This window comes from Papaver somniferum, chromosome 3 (genome assembly GCF_003573695.1).
Source record: "Papaver somniferum cultivar HN1 chromosome 3, ASM357369v1, whole genome shotgun sequence".
In the NCBI taxonomy this organism is placed as follows: Eukaryota; Viridiplantae; Streptophyta; class Magnoliopsida; order Ranunculales; family Papaveraceae; genus Papaver; species Papaver somniferum.
This window is the reverse complement of record NC_039360.1, coordinates 50,739,225-50,754,680: the sequence shown is the minus strand read 5'-3', so window position 1 is coordinate 50,754,680 and position 15,456 is coordinate 50,739,225.

Below are 15,456 nucleotides of genomic sequence, written 5' to 3'. Positions count from 1 at the left end.
AGTAATTTCAGTTCAATTGTCAGTCTTGCAAACAATTCAGTTAACAAACTCCGCAACTCTGATATGCTTCAAATGCTCGCCGCTTCTTCATACGATGTGGGAATGATCTCATGCTTCTGCCACTGGCTTCGTCTTTTTATATCTTCAAGCTAATGAGAAGAAATCCTGGATTTGAGCTAGTTCCACTTCCTTTTTGCTCCAATGACTCAAAAGCAAATATAAGATACATAATTTACAATAAACTCACAAATAAAGCTTAAACAATAGATATACTAGGTGTTTTACAACACCTATCAAATTCCCCCACACTTAGAATTTGCTAGTCCTCGAGCAAAACAAACACAAAAAAAAGCTAAGCATACATACAACTCCGTGTCGTCGAGGCTACGGTCACACTTAGCACGTATAACAAGCCTTTAAACCCCTAGGTGTCCCTAGTGGACGAGTTATAGTCTCGTGAGGGCTTACTAGAAATATACCCACAAAACCTACTTTACCAACTTACTAGTTCTCTGAAATGATAGCATCTAATGCGCTAAGAAGACATAGAGATTCTGCACACTAGTCATAAGAAGTTATACACATAAATGAACACAATCTCATCCTGTTGATGGTGGATTTTCATTTAAGGCTAAAATTGTAAAAGCCAAAATTATGCGTTGATATCCTGCAAAGGATAAAGCCACTGATAAAATGATGAATACTTCTTCACTTCGCTAATTTACTTAGAATGAAGCATGTAGCAACAATCCCATGCACCCTATGAATTTATGGCATCATCACCAGCCTTGTATTTCCTGTGTTGTTCCCACTGAACTCTCATTATTGGTGCGGCATGACGACTGAGTGTTACTCTCAGCAGAGTAACAAGAATCTCCAAGTGTCACTAATGAGGCATGCACAAAATACCTGTACAGGCTACAACTCTCGGTGTGTTATATTAGCCCGATTAAGCATATTTGAATCTGGACTGACCATATCAGTCTCAGAAACAATCACGACCACGCAAGTTGGCCATATGATTTAACCAGCCTAGACGATCTTCAGCAGGAGCAGGCTACTACATTAATGACCACCAGCGGGCCCACTTATGCCTTGTTCGGTCGAATACCTACCATGCCTCCCAAACTACCACCGAACACCAGCCTGAAGTTGGATGTCCAGACTGGTATGGAGCGTCTTGGAGGAATCGTACAAAAAAAGGCCGCCTATGGCAGTCTCAAGTTCATCACGTCCTTCCAACTTCACCGGCGTAGTTGTAAGGCGTGGATCATCCCAAAGCCGGTCGAACAAGCGCCGTGGTGTACACCGGCGGACCTTCTTCCTACCTGCATGACCGACTCTTCCTTAACCTGAGCAGATTGCAATATACGATTGTCTGAAGTTGTGTCAGCGTGAAGAATTGAGGGTCGCAGGAAATTCCACTAAAGGTCCCAAATTGATCACGACCATCCAATTTCACTGGCATGATTGGATGGCTTCGATCGGACCCATAACCACCAGGCAGGTATTGGCGCGTTCACCACCGGCCCAACGTGGTCCCCACATGGTTGGCATCCCCAAAGGAGAAGCGTGGCTTGCCAATTCGTACAGCCAAAGCAGCGTGGACGTGAAACCCTAATTAGGGTTTGCGGCACATCACATGTGTCGCAAATCAGTCTCAACCATCCATCTTCGCAGGTATAGACGGAGGGTGTAGATGTAGATACAAAGATCCCAGAGCATGTCAAAACAATCACCGTGCGCCCGCCAACATACATGACTAATCGGTCAAGACCAATTACGGTTGGTCGTCTCGATTTGTGCGCCCAAACTAGGCATGGCCACGCGTTTTCAATAGCAAATCGATCTCGACCACTCAACTTTGTCGGACAAATTGAGTGGCTTAGATCACATCTTCACGGGACAATGAGGTACGGACGTGTACACTTGCCTGCCGACTGCACGCCTGACTGATCGGCCAAGACCGACCATGGTTGGTCGTCTCGAAATACGGGCCCGAAGTAGGCACGACGTGCGGTCTTCAATTCCTTTGCAGCATGGTATTTCTGTCGCAAATCGATCTCAACCACTCCTCCTTGCCAGACAAATTGAGTGACTTAGATCGCATCTCCATGGGACAGTAAGGTACCGATACCTACACCAGCATGTCGCCTACACGCATGCCCAATCGGCCCTGCCAAAAACGTATCCCATGCTTGGATTCGTCCAAGCTAAAGGTTGGTGTTCGAGCACCTCCTAAACCCTAATCCGACGGTCGCAGATGTGGGTCGCAAGCCATATCTTCCTTCCAACTTCACCAGCCTGGACGGACAGCCTAAGACAGGAATTAGACGACCAATGAGGTATCAGCACGATCACCGTCCACCACTCTTCCACACAGAGTGATCGGCCAAGTCAGGGCTTACCTGTACAGCCTCCAAACGATCACTCGAAGATGGCTGGACATGATGCTATTTTCTGCGACTTACTCTGTTAAGCCTTAAAACAGCGATGCTTCATGCACGCTGAATATATTCGATGCATTACATGCATAGAATTCACATATATTTCATAAATATCAACTTCCTAAATAACTTAGTTATTTAATCTAGCATCATGTGTTACTTTCTGTGGGTCCCATGATTCACACATTCGAGACATTAATCATGTCACAAACTGGGGGATACATACTGGGGTATTGGTCTGGCGGTTTATAGCGTGCAGCGTGCAACGCGCCATCACAAGAGTGTGTCAGGAAGACATGGACGGTTAGTGATGATGGGAGAAGTGGAAAGACTGATCGTGTGACAGTAACACACAACTCCACTACTCCATCACTCCACTTCCTCCACTTTCCATGAGAAACGTGGGTTAGGCTTAAGACTTGTATAAATAGGTTCTCCTTCCTATTTCCAGAGAAGACAACAGAAACCAAGTGTTGATACAATCGTATCCAAACACCAGAACTGATAGCTTACATTCTGCAAGCCAGTTCAGCTTTCTAATACAAGTCGTACACATCCAACACCTCCACAATCTCAACACCTTTTTAGCTTCCCTCCCTAAGATCAACCCCATATCCTTCACTTTGTGACCGAAGCAAGTCTAGAACGGCCATTTTTTGGTTTAGGCCGGAGTTGTACAGATTGATTTCTCGAATCAAAAGCACTCCCGTGCAGTGCATTTGTTTAGGGTTTAGATTCGTTTCTTATCCACACACCCACGTTTACCAAAAACCGCAGAAACAGTTTTCACCCATAAACAATTGGCGACCACAGTGGGAGGTTAATCTCTCGGTTGTAAAGTCAATTTATTCAAAATCTGATTCAATTTCATCAATTTCGAAGGGGTAGATCTTAGATTCAATTCAATCATCAACCTGTTTCAAGATGGTAGAACTTAGGTCAGGATCAACAATCAATTCTGACGGAGCTAGTGCGATAACACTCTCAATATTGATGTACCTGTCAGTGGAGCTACTGTAGTCAATACATCTCGTGGATTCGTCTCTTCTACCACCAACGCCAGCGGAGCAGGAGAGGTCCCAGTAAGCGTAACGCCTTCTATTACCAGAGCCAGAGAAGCCGCGAATCCCGACATCGCCTCAAGTGTAACGCCTCCGGAAATCACCAGAGCAACAACTTCCACTCCTTCATCAGGACGAGGAGCCGGGGGAGCAAGAGGAGGACCATCTCCTATTACCATCGCAGACTTGATGGAGAGGCAGGAAGCTCTTGCTAAGACTCAAACGGATATGGTTGCAACTCATAAAGAGGTACTCACTTTTCTTAAAACCTTAACTGAATGATTTCCACAAGACTCACGGCAACCCCTGGAGCCAGCAAGGGATTCCTTCAATACATCCAGAACAGGCGTTTCCACTCAGACCCACATGAATGAAGAAGCTCGTGTTGCTCCTGAACGCCCAAGGTAGATGGACCGGCCATCCAACTTCATCACGCGTGAAGACCTGGAACGACTTCTCCAAAACCGAGGCAAAGTAAACATGATGGAGGCGCACCAACATCAGCTGCCGTACCCTCAAGATGTGCAAAGAATTACTCTTCCAAGAGGATACACCTCTCCTCAGTTCTCCCTCTACGATGGTACTGGTAACGCTCATGAACACATCTCTCGATTCTCAGAATCTTTGGGAGAGCATGAATACAATCATGTTCTCCGTCTGAAAGAATTCTCGAAATCACTTACGGGGAGGGCGTACACCTGGTACAACAAAATCGCGCCTAACAGCATATCCAATTGGGACGAGATGGTCAGTGCTTTCTATAAAAAGTACTTCTTCGTGTCCGAGCAAATCACCTTTTCAGATCTGGGGAGAGTCTCTCAGCGGAACAACGAACATCCGAAAGACTTCGTCAAGAGGTTCAGAACTCAAGCACTAGATTGTCATGATCCGAACATCACTGAACGTCAGTTGGTAGAACTGTGCATCAACGGGATGATACCCGTATACCGCGCTTTACTGGAGAATATGGGCTTTCAGACGTTCTCCGACCTCCATGAAGCTGTCAAGCATTCAGCCACAACTGCCCCAGCATTGCTAGAGAGAACCAGGATTGTTCGAAACGAAGATCCACGTGAGAGTCGAGGAAATATGCGTCTCACGAACAAGCAATACAACACTGGTCCTTATGTGATCGTGGTAGGCGAAGGAGGAAAAAAGAAAGCTCCAGCTACGGAACGACAGCCCAAGCGTGCGGCTCCGGCACACACGACCTCATCTCAAAAAGGAACAGTCAAGACTCCTGCACAAGACACCGAAGATGTAGGCTTCCCATTTCCCATGAGTGAAGTAATGGAACTTTTGGAGGCATGGATTCAAGACGATGCTATCAAGCTTCCTCCTATCAGACGCCCGCCAACTGAGAAAGACATGGCGGACCCCAAGTACTGCCACTACCATAGGTTTTCCATCATCCGACCAAAGACTGCAACAGGATGAAACAAATCTTCAAAGAAAAGATAGAGGCAGGAGAACTCCATCTTGGAAACGAATGTGTTAATAGAGATCATCTCCCTATCAGGAACTACATGATTTCCGGGGGATTCTGTTCGCAAGACTGTACAATGTATGATGGAACGTTTGTGCGAGATTTTATATTTCTCCAAGGCTTAGCGTCATGACATATTTGCAGCCCTCAACCGCGTTGTCTCAGGCAGGCGTTTGTATCTAGAAAGGGAAGCGGTCTCGAAACCTCAGTCTTTACAAGAAGATGCAAGCAAGGGAAACTGGGGACTCCTAACCGTCGCTTGTTTGAAGGATGTTGAGTTCGATAGCACATTGATTGATACGTTCTCCGAATTCAACATCATCACTGTCAAGACCTTGAAGGCAGCAAGGATTTCAAAGCAAGAAGTCACTCGCAGCCCAATTGTGATTAAGAATCCAGAGGGAGAACTTGGAGATGCATATGGATACATCGATCTTGAAGTCAAATTGGGTGATGCCTCGACGCAAACAACATTCAACATAGTCAAAGAGCATCCCAATTACGACATGGTCGTGGGACGCTCTTGGATACATGAAAACAAGGCAACGCTGGGAGCTTGTCCTCTACCGGCTACGATACCCGAAAGAATCTCCAACAAGCCGTCTGGACCTGAAGACTGTTTGTTACCGCACCTGCAGCTTGCCAACGTGACACAACTTCCTGGAGAGATCCCATCAGCATACATTAAGAGCTTCCGAGCTCAAGTAAGTCTCACCCTGCAACCCTTTTTGCAACCAACCACTCCTCACTATGACAAGTGCTGGGACTGGTTACAACCAACAAACTAACCCCGGCTAGGAGATGTGAATAGGAGGCTGGCCCCTTCAAACGTTTTATCAAGAGCTTAGAGGCTGTCTCGATCAAAGACGATAAGGCCAAGGTCCAAGTATCTGCACGCCCAAACCCATTTGGAATTGGAGATCTGGTGACGAAGATGACTACATTCAAGGTTGGGAGCATGACAGTGAAAATTACCACTCCACCCGACTCGCCTACCGAAAGAGAGGATGAATCATACCTGGTAGAAGATGTTATCCTAGGCGGCCACTGCAAGATCATCAACGCTGACAAGCTGGAAGGAGTAACAATTCACTCACGATGGCTCAAACCCTACCATCTTTAAGACGCTGTGCTACCACTTTCCAGCGTCCTCCACACTTAAAAAAAACGATGTGATATTTCCTCCATCGTGTTTCTTTTACAATTACCTTTTCATACCATATTTGTAATTCCTCCAGAAAATGATTGCAATACTTGCATTCATAATTAGGGTTTCAATGTTCAATTTTCAAGTTAATTGAAATATTATTTCCATCTAAGAACTTCTTTACCCTCCCTAAAGGAAGACACAAAATCCTGAGTCATCCTAAATCAACCCACTAGAGCAAGTCAGGAAGGACACCCTAAGCAAACATTTCGTAAGAAGTCAAGAATATGTGCAGAAAAGAAGATGCTTTGAGCCATTTATCCCAGCAAGACCAGGGAGATCTCGCGTCAGGAACACATACAGGTCTGTGGTATTCCATTATGGCACTATTTCTTTTATCATGAAAAATCACATACATATGAAGGCACACCATTGTGCCTGAAAAGGTTCAGATGTAATCTTACGAAAGATTATAACATAAAAACCTTTATTCAAACAAGCAAACAAAAGAAGAAGATCTTGAACTCAGCTGCCACTGAATACAAGGAAGATGTTCACGAATTACGGGAATATATTTGAAAAGAGAAAAAGAAGAAAATAGGTTTAGCCATAAAGAAGGTCGACCGCGCCTACACCACTGCTAGGACCTGCTTCAACACCATCGCCATCGTGGACCGCTACTGCTTCTTCCTCTGGATCTGCCTCAGCTTAGGCTTCGGATATTTCTTTAGCAACGCTATCCGCCTCAACAGCATCAACAGAGACAGCTTCCACATCTTCCTCAAGAGCCACGGCAGTGTTAGGAATTGTGTTGAGCACTTTCAGACACTCAGGTTCGTCTGTGTCCGAATCGAGGATTATCACACCATCATGGATTGGGTAATCACACTTATCTTCACCGATAGGATTTTTGTGGTCAACCCTCCGCCTCTTTAGCCGTGCTGCAAATCTCTCAGCTCTTGCGCTTGTTGATTCTCGCAATGCTTCATCGCGCCTCCATTGCTCCTCCATATCGATCGCAGCTGAAAGGGCGCAGATGCGTCCCCTGGTAATACGCAGGTGCAGAATGGACATCCCCTGTATAGCACGACCGACTTCACGGAGTGGGAGATCAATTTTAACCATTACCTCCTCATGTACACCAGCCTCCTCAGGCTTATTGACTTCGAAACTTTTTTCTGGAGAAGTTACAGAGTGATCATCACCAATCGCCTCCATGATAAACTGCGAAGAAGAAGAAGTTATGGTTACAAAAAAATCATCATTATTGTTGATCGATCAGAAGATCAGATAAGCGCGGAGCAGTACCTGGAATATAGAAGAAAACGATTCTGTGATAGGAGGAGTCCTTTGAATTTTCTTTATATTTCACGAGCCAACAGAATCCCAGGTAAAAAGGGAGTCTTCACTTGCCACCTATAAAGGCTGCTAATTTGGGATAAATATCAACAATGCTTATCGGATATATTTGAGAGAATCCGCCGTATAATGGAAGGGAGTACACCCAGTACAAGAAGCGGTCCAAGCTATGTCCAGATATGTGTAGAGGAAACCAAAGGGAATTGGCTCACCTGACCAAGTCCTGCTTCCCCCACAACCCTAATCAGGTTCGACCAGCCAGATAGCACCTAACGATATCTATCTATGCGGTAAATGCGTATTTACTCTAGCTTAATCATTTCAGTATACAAATTTTTCACCATCTCATGCCTACCCCACAATAGTGTAACCATTATGCGCTAGGCAGGGACTTAATGTTGATGGTGGATTTTCATTTAAGGCTAAAATTGTAAAAGCCAAAATTATGTGTTTATATCCTGCAAAGGATAAAGCCACTGATAAAATGATGAATACTTCTTCACTTCGCTAAATTACTTAGAATGGAGCATGTAGCAACAATCCCATGTACCCTATGAATTTATGGCATCATGACCAGCCTTGTATTTCATGTGTTGTTCCCACCGAACTATCATTATTGGTGCGGCATGACGACTGAATGTTACTCTCAGCAGAGTAACACGAATCTCCAAGTGTCACTAATGAGGCATGCACGAAATACATGTACAGGATACAACTCTCGGTGTGTTATACTATCCCGATTAAGCATATTTGAATCTGGAATGACCATATCAGTCTCAGCAACAACTGTTGGCAGCATCACATCTTCCAAGTCATTTTATCTACATCATTTCAATTCTGCGGCTTCTCCGCCATCAATTCAGTCAAGTCTTGGTCTTGTTCAGACCAAGAGCAAAGCTCGGGCTAAGGGAAAAGTTCAGCACATAACTGCACAACAGTGCCAGCACCTGCTCCACTGTCATACATTCAGCTAATCCCTGGCATCAACACATCATCATTAGCAAATATACCACCACCATCCATTCCATGGCAACCTGCAAAACAACATATTGAGCCTCCATTCGCTCTTTCTCAACCACCAGAAACAACACCCAGCTTATCACCTGCATTTCTCATGCACAACATCAACACTATCAGTTCCATTTGTTATACCTCAGCTGCAATGAGACAATACCAGAACCTTCATAACTCCACTCTTCCTCATGTCAGCAGCAACAACACCATCTCAGCTTCTTGCTTAGCTCTGTCAGTTCAAACCCATGCTACCACTTCATCTCAGCACTTGCATATCCACCTACAGCTGTAGCTTCATGCCAAATCCATGCCATCTTCTCAGTTCCCTTGTTCTGCACCACCAACAACTCCACATTGAGCTCAAACCTGTCCTAGACATACATCTAACACTTCATATCAAACCTTCATGGAAATCATCACAATCTCTCAGTAGCAACACCAGAATCAAGTCAATACTGCATCCATTAGCTCTAGTGCAACCACCACTATCTCTCATCTCTAAATCGAAACCAATTCAAACCCTAAATCGACCACCATCTTCACTGCCAACCACAAGTTCCTTTATTTCTATGTAATCCTTGAGTTCTTCATCACTAATCCCAGCAACCTACTGCCTTCAATTCAACTTTTCAGTTTCAGGAACCCCAATCTCCATATTCTCCATCAAAGCTCCAACACAGATTTAACTCACAACCCATTTCAGTAACAATCGACTTGCAGCAACACAACCATCAACTCCATCGATCTCAGATAAACCCCAATCTCTGAAATCCGTCGAAATCATCACCAGATCCTTCAATCGATTTTACTGAAATGCAAACCCTAGCTTCTTCTCGATCTCTGTCATCAACTGAGCAACAAATACTCAATTTCTACATTATTCTGAACTCAGAGTCTCTCTTCCTAATTTCTCGATCTCTCCCTTCTTCCGAATTTGTGTAATCTTTCAGACAGCAGTCATTTTTCTCAGAAGTTTAGGGCCTGTTTGGTACAGTTTTGAAAAACAGTTTTCAAAAATAGTTTTCCACTGTTTTAAAAACATACCCTTTTTTCCTTGTTTTCATTTTCTAAAAATTGTTTGGTAAACTGTTTTTGAAAACAAGGAAAACCAACTAAATCGAATCAAATGTAAAGATTCGTCTAAGAGATAGTGATATTAGCCATGACTCACTTGCAGTCATTCCCCATCTCTTACTTTGTTCTGAAAAGAAGAAAAGAATAAAGAAAAGAAAAAAAGAGAAAACACAGAAAAAAATAATTTGTTGTTTTCATTTTTTTGTTTTTAAAAACAGAAAACAGATAGAAAACATTTTCTGAAAATGTCCTTACCAAACGCGTTTTCTCCTGTTTTCTGTTTTCTCTGTTTTTAAAAACAGAAAACTGTTTTTGAAAACTATACCAAACAGGACCTTAGGTTGTTGTAATGAGAAGGGCTTTTCTCGATGCCTAGGATAATAAGATTAATCCATCCACCCTACACCTTTAGATAAGGGTTACCTGAATGATTCTAGGCACTCACTACACAGATAAGGGCCACCCACTGAAGCAACAACCCCTTAGTAATTTCAGTTCAATTGTCAGTCCTGCAAGACTGAATTCAGTTAACAAACTCTGCAACTATGATATGCTTCAAATGCTCGCAGCTTCTTCATACGATGTCGGAATGATCTCATGCTTCTGCCACTGGCTTCGTCTTTTCTTTATCTTCAAGATGATGAGAAGAAATCCTGGATTTGATCTAGTTCCACTTCCTTTTTGCTCCAATGATTCCATTACACCTAATATACTCAAAAGAAAACATAAGATACATAATTTACAAGAAACTCGCAAAGAAAGCTAAAATAATAGATATAAATCTAGGTGTTTTACAACACTTATCAAATAGATCCTTGTATGTTATCCACGGTATTGATCTTCATTGATCCATTTTGTTATGTTTTACCGTGAAGGCTCCATTGTGTGTCTTATGTTGAGCACCTTACAACTATGTCGATTAATATTGGCCTTGTTGGTTGTTCCATAAGATGCTATATGTTGAGAATTCGTGAACTAAATTAATCATCTTGATTGGTTATTTAGTTGTTTGCTCCGAAAGTCTTCTTTTGTCGAGCAAATCCTTTGACAATTAAATTGATTACTTTTGTGATTAGTTTGGTTGTTTGTATTCCAATTAGATTAATTATGGGTTCTCTTGTAATTAGGCTAGTTGAGTTTTCATATATTCCACAATTTCTTGTGTTGAGTATATGAACGGCTATACAAATCATGTTCTATTGGTTGATGTAGTCGTATATTTCGTAAGGTTTTTCCTTATGTTGAGTATGTGAACGATTAAGTTAGTCATCTATGTATGATTACTTTAGTCGTAGCTCCGTAAGTTTACTTATGTTGAGCACTTTCAATTAAATTGATCACTTTTGTGGTTTGATTTAGTTGCGTATTCCAATTAAATTAATCATGGGTTTTCTTGTGATTAATTTGGTTGAGTTTTGGATATAGAAAATCATTTTTATGGTTTTTGGTGTCCAATTAAAAAATCCTTCTTTTCTCTCGAAATTAAGGTTTCTCTTGTTGTTCCTTCGGGATTGACATCAAATGGGGGAGAGTTCTTTTGAACTTGTGATTAATGGTAATATCTTTCGGGGTGTGCGGTTGTGGAATTTTATAGGGGTTATCTTGTATCTTAAAACTCCTTGATGAATGCATTTAGTTTCGGATTCATGATTGCATCTAAATTAAGTTGGTATGTATTTTTATTTTAGTCTATGAAATGTCTCTTGTGGAAATTTCTTTATGATCCCGTTCTTGTACCTTTGCCAATTTTATTGACAAAAAGGGGGAGAAATATTGTAGTTCACACTACAAATACATATGGTTTTCGGATCATTGTGTAAGGGGGAGTGGTTTCCATGATCGAGATGGGGTATTGACTAAGGGGGAGTGATACATATCACCGTAGTATTATTGTTAAAGTCGTGATACAATTGGGCTTTGATGTTACATAATAATACTATGACACTATATAATAATGATCGATAATCTCGATTTCTCTCATTGTTATAGCTACGGATCTTCAACAACGGTGATGCTAAACTTACAACCTTTGGGATCATTGGAGTACTTGGAAGGACGAAGATTTCAAGGAACGTTGAAGATTAGACTATGGAATAGGAGACACTAAAGCTTATCTTTTTTGTATTCCATATGTATTAATAGTTTTGTCACTAAAATTGACATAGGGGGAGATTGTTAGAGCATAGCTCGGTCGACCTCGCATGCGTTGCTATCTCAAGCATGTTTGTCAATGTTAGTGATCAAAACTATGAGTCTTGATTTCTAGCCTACATAGCTAAGTCTCGGACTAGGATAGAAAAGTGTAGTTGAGCTCAAGGACTTCATGGCGATACATCATATAATGACGAAGATCTACTCAAGGAACTGTGGAACTTCATCAACAGAAAGGTATGTGGAGACTTGAACTTATCTATCACTCAAAAGTCTATCTCTTCTATCTCCTACTTCTTATGAGACAAAAGTCGTATGCTATATAGACTGGATCATACACATTTGATATTTCGAGCCGAGTATATCTCGCCTATCTATATCTCGAAATCATTTGTTGGTAAAGCGTTTCACTTTGATCAAGTTTATCTTCACCTAGTAACGAAAGTCATGAAAAGTTTAAATTACTTTGAGAATTGCTCTGACGCGAAACGGTCTATGAATAACGGCTATATAACGTCCTCTGAGAATGTCTCAATGATTGGAATGTGAGTTTAGATTACATAACCATGAATTCCTTAATCTGAAGTTTTCGAACTTTGTTGATTGAGAGAAATCGGAGGAATTGGATTTTCCAAGTCCACGAACCCAGTCCGCGAACTCAGTCCGCGAACTGACGGAAGTTCTCGACCGAGAATTTCTGCTGGGATTTTCCAACAACTCGTTTGCGTGTAAGTCCGCGAACTAGCGAAAGTCTCCTTGCCGATACAGTGTGTATTCAAGTGTGCAGTATCCTGATGGGATCAGAGGCATAGGAGTACAACTGTACCTTGGATCGGTGGGAGACTAATTGGGGTTTAACTATAGTCCAGTCCGAAGTTAGCTTGGAGTAGGCTAGTGTCTGTAGCGGCTTAATACATTGTGTATTAAATCTGGACTAGGTCCCGAGGTTTTTCTGCATTTGTGGTTTCCTCGTTTACAAAATTTCTGGTGTCTGTGTTATTTCTTTTCCGCATTATATTTTATATAATTGAAATAATACAGGTTGTGCGTTCGTGATCATCAATTGGAAATCCAACCTTTGGTTGTTGATTGATATTGATTGATCCTTGGACATTGGTCTTTGGTACCGTCCAAGTTATTCTTTGTATTTGATAAAGACTCGCTATTGTTTTTAACTTGAGTAAAAATCAAATCAAGAGAGAGATATTAACTCCTGGAGATACTTTTATCTAGATTGAGTCTGACTGTCTAGTTGATTCTCTAGAAAAGTATTTAGGAGTTAGTCCATACAGATTGCTAAGCGAAATATTGGGTGGTGTTATTAACCCCCGCTTTTTCAGCTTTCATGATGGCACCCCACACACATTCTTCGTCTTCAAGAAGTTTACAACCTAATTTTGCTATCTGAGCCCTATTGAGATAGGTCAAAGATCTAATTCCGAGTCCACCGTTCACCTTTTCATCAGTGAATCTATTCCAGTTTATAAAATGAGTCTTTAGTTGTATGATTGTGACCCCACCGAAAAATTGCGTATAATCCTTTCTAATCTTGCGATAACATCCTTTGGAAGAATAGAAGTGGTCATGTAATACGGAGGAATCAGACCGAGAACGTGCTTGATGAGGATAGTCTTACAGCGTGAGATAAATATATTCTTTTCCACCCAGCAAGTTTATTCTCAATCTTCTCGAATAAGAAATCAAATGAATCAATTATAAACGCTGATTTCAGAAGTTGGAAGTCCAGATATTTATCATTACCTTTCATTTGCTTTACACCCAAGATCTCTGCTACCTGATATATTCTTTCCTCTTTGACCCCCTTGCTGAACATAATGGCAGATTTCTCTAAGTTCGCATGTTGGTCTGACCATTTGGCATATACGGATAAAATATCTTGTAGACTTTGGACAGTTCTATCATCTAGAGCACCAAATAAAAATAGACCGTCTGCAAACATTAAATGTGATATTGCCGGAGCCCATCTGTTTACTCTATAACCATTGTAGAGGATATTGGTTTCCATCTTGCGTATCATCCAGGAAAGTCCCTGAGAACATAAGATAAACAGGTAAGGTGAGAGAGGGCATCCCTGTCTCATCCCTCTCGCACTTACAAAATGTCCTTCCGGAGTTCCATTAACAATAATAGAAAAAGAAGCTGTGGTAACACAATTCATTATGAGTTTATATGTGTCACCAGTAATACCATATGCTCTAAGATATTGTCCTATAAATCTTCACGACACCCTATCATAATCTTTACTAATATGGATTTTTAGAGCAAAATCCCCTAAGACAGATGTAAATGGATTCATAGAATGGATTAACTTTTTAGCAGTAAGGATATTATCGAGGATTAATCTTCCTGGTACAAAAGAAGATTGCACTTTATGTACTAGACTATCCAGCATAGGTTTGAGTCTCTTTGCAATAATTTTGACTACGATTTTATAAATGATATTACACAAAGCAATTGGTCTGTATTCTACCGGTCTCGAAGGGTTTTTAATTTTAGGGATTAAGACTATGTTGCTATGATTCAAACCTTCAGATAGAGTAGATGAATCAAAACAGTGCTTGATAAGAGTAGTTACCTCATTACCTACTTTTTCCCGCATTTTTTGAAGAATATAGGTGGCAATCCGTCTGGTCCCGGAGATTTTAGAGACCCCATTTTCTTAAGTACATTCCAGATCTCCTCTTGAGTTGGGATACCACTGATTGCTTTATTCTCTTCAGCTGTAATTTGAGTATAGGAAGCGAAGTTAACAACGAACAATTGATCTTGAGGGTCCTTTTTGAAGTTGCTGAAGAAGTGATTGATGAGCATCTTGGAAATGTTGTCTTGCCCAGAGACCCCCTGGTTATTGCAGTCTGGAAGAGCTTTAATGGCATTTTTTTTCTTTGTTTAACCGTCATGTGAAAAATTTGAGTGTTCCTGTCTACATTTGGTATCCACGTATGTTTATTTCTTTGCTACCATAACTTCCTCTCAATTTCCAATAGGTCTTCAATTTTGGATTTCAAAGCATATTCATCAACTATTATATCTCTAATATGGGCTAGCTTTTGTAACTCCAGTAGCTCCTTCTTAGCATCATCTACTGCCTTAGTCACATTGCCAAAAGTCTTTTTCCCCCGAGCAGCAATGCTCTCACCAGCTTCTCTGAGTCTCTCCAAAGTATTACCTTTAGTATTATCCCACGCTTTCTACACTTCAACTTGAAACTCAGGATGGTGAGTCCAATGATATCCAAATTTGTAACCAGGTTTTCTTCTCTTGCCAATTCTGTGAGTGTTTAAGTAGATCGGTGAGTGGTCACTACCTAGTCTGGGGAGATGAAAAACCACAACTTCAGGAAACAATAACCACCAGTTGGGAGAACACGGTACTCTATCAAGTTTTGCATAAATGGGAGTGGAAGAGATAGCATTATTAGTCCAAGTGAAAGCAAGACCACAATACCCTATATCTATCAAACCTCTGTCATGAATCATCTTATTGAATTCTCTGTTGTGGCTATTGGTATCATGTCTTCCTCCACTTTTCTCTTTCATAGTTTTGATTGAGTTAAGATCTCCAATAATGATGTAGTTTTTGCTTATGGAACCAATATAATTAGATAATGAAGACCAAAAGATATTTCTGTCACTTCTTGCTGGAGGACCGTACACACACAGTAAATCCCATTGAGGGATCATGAACTGATTAATA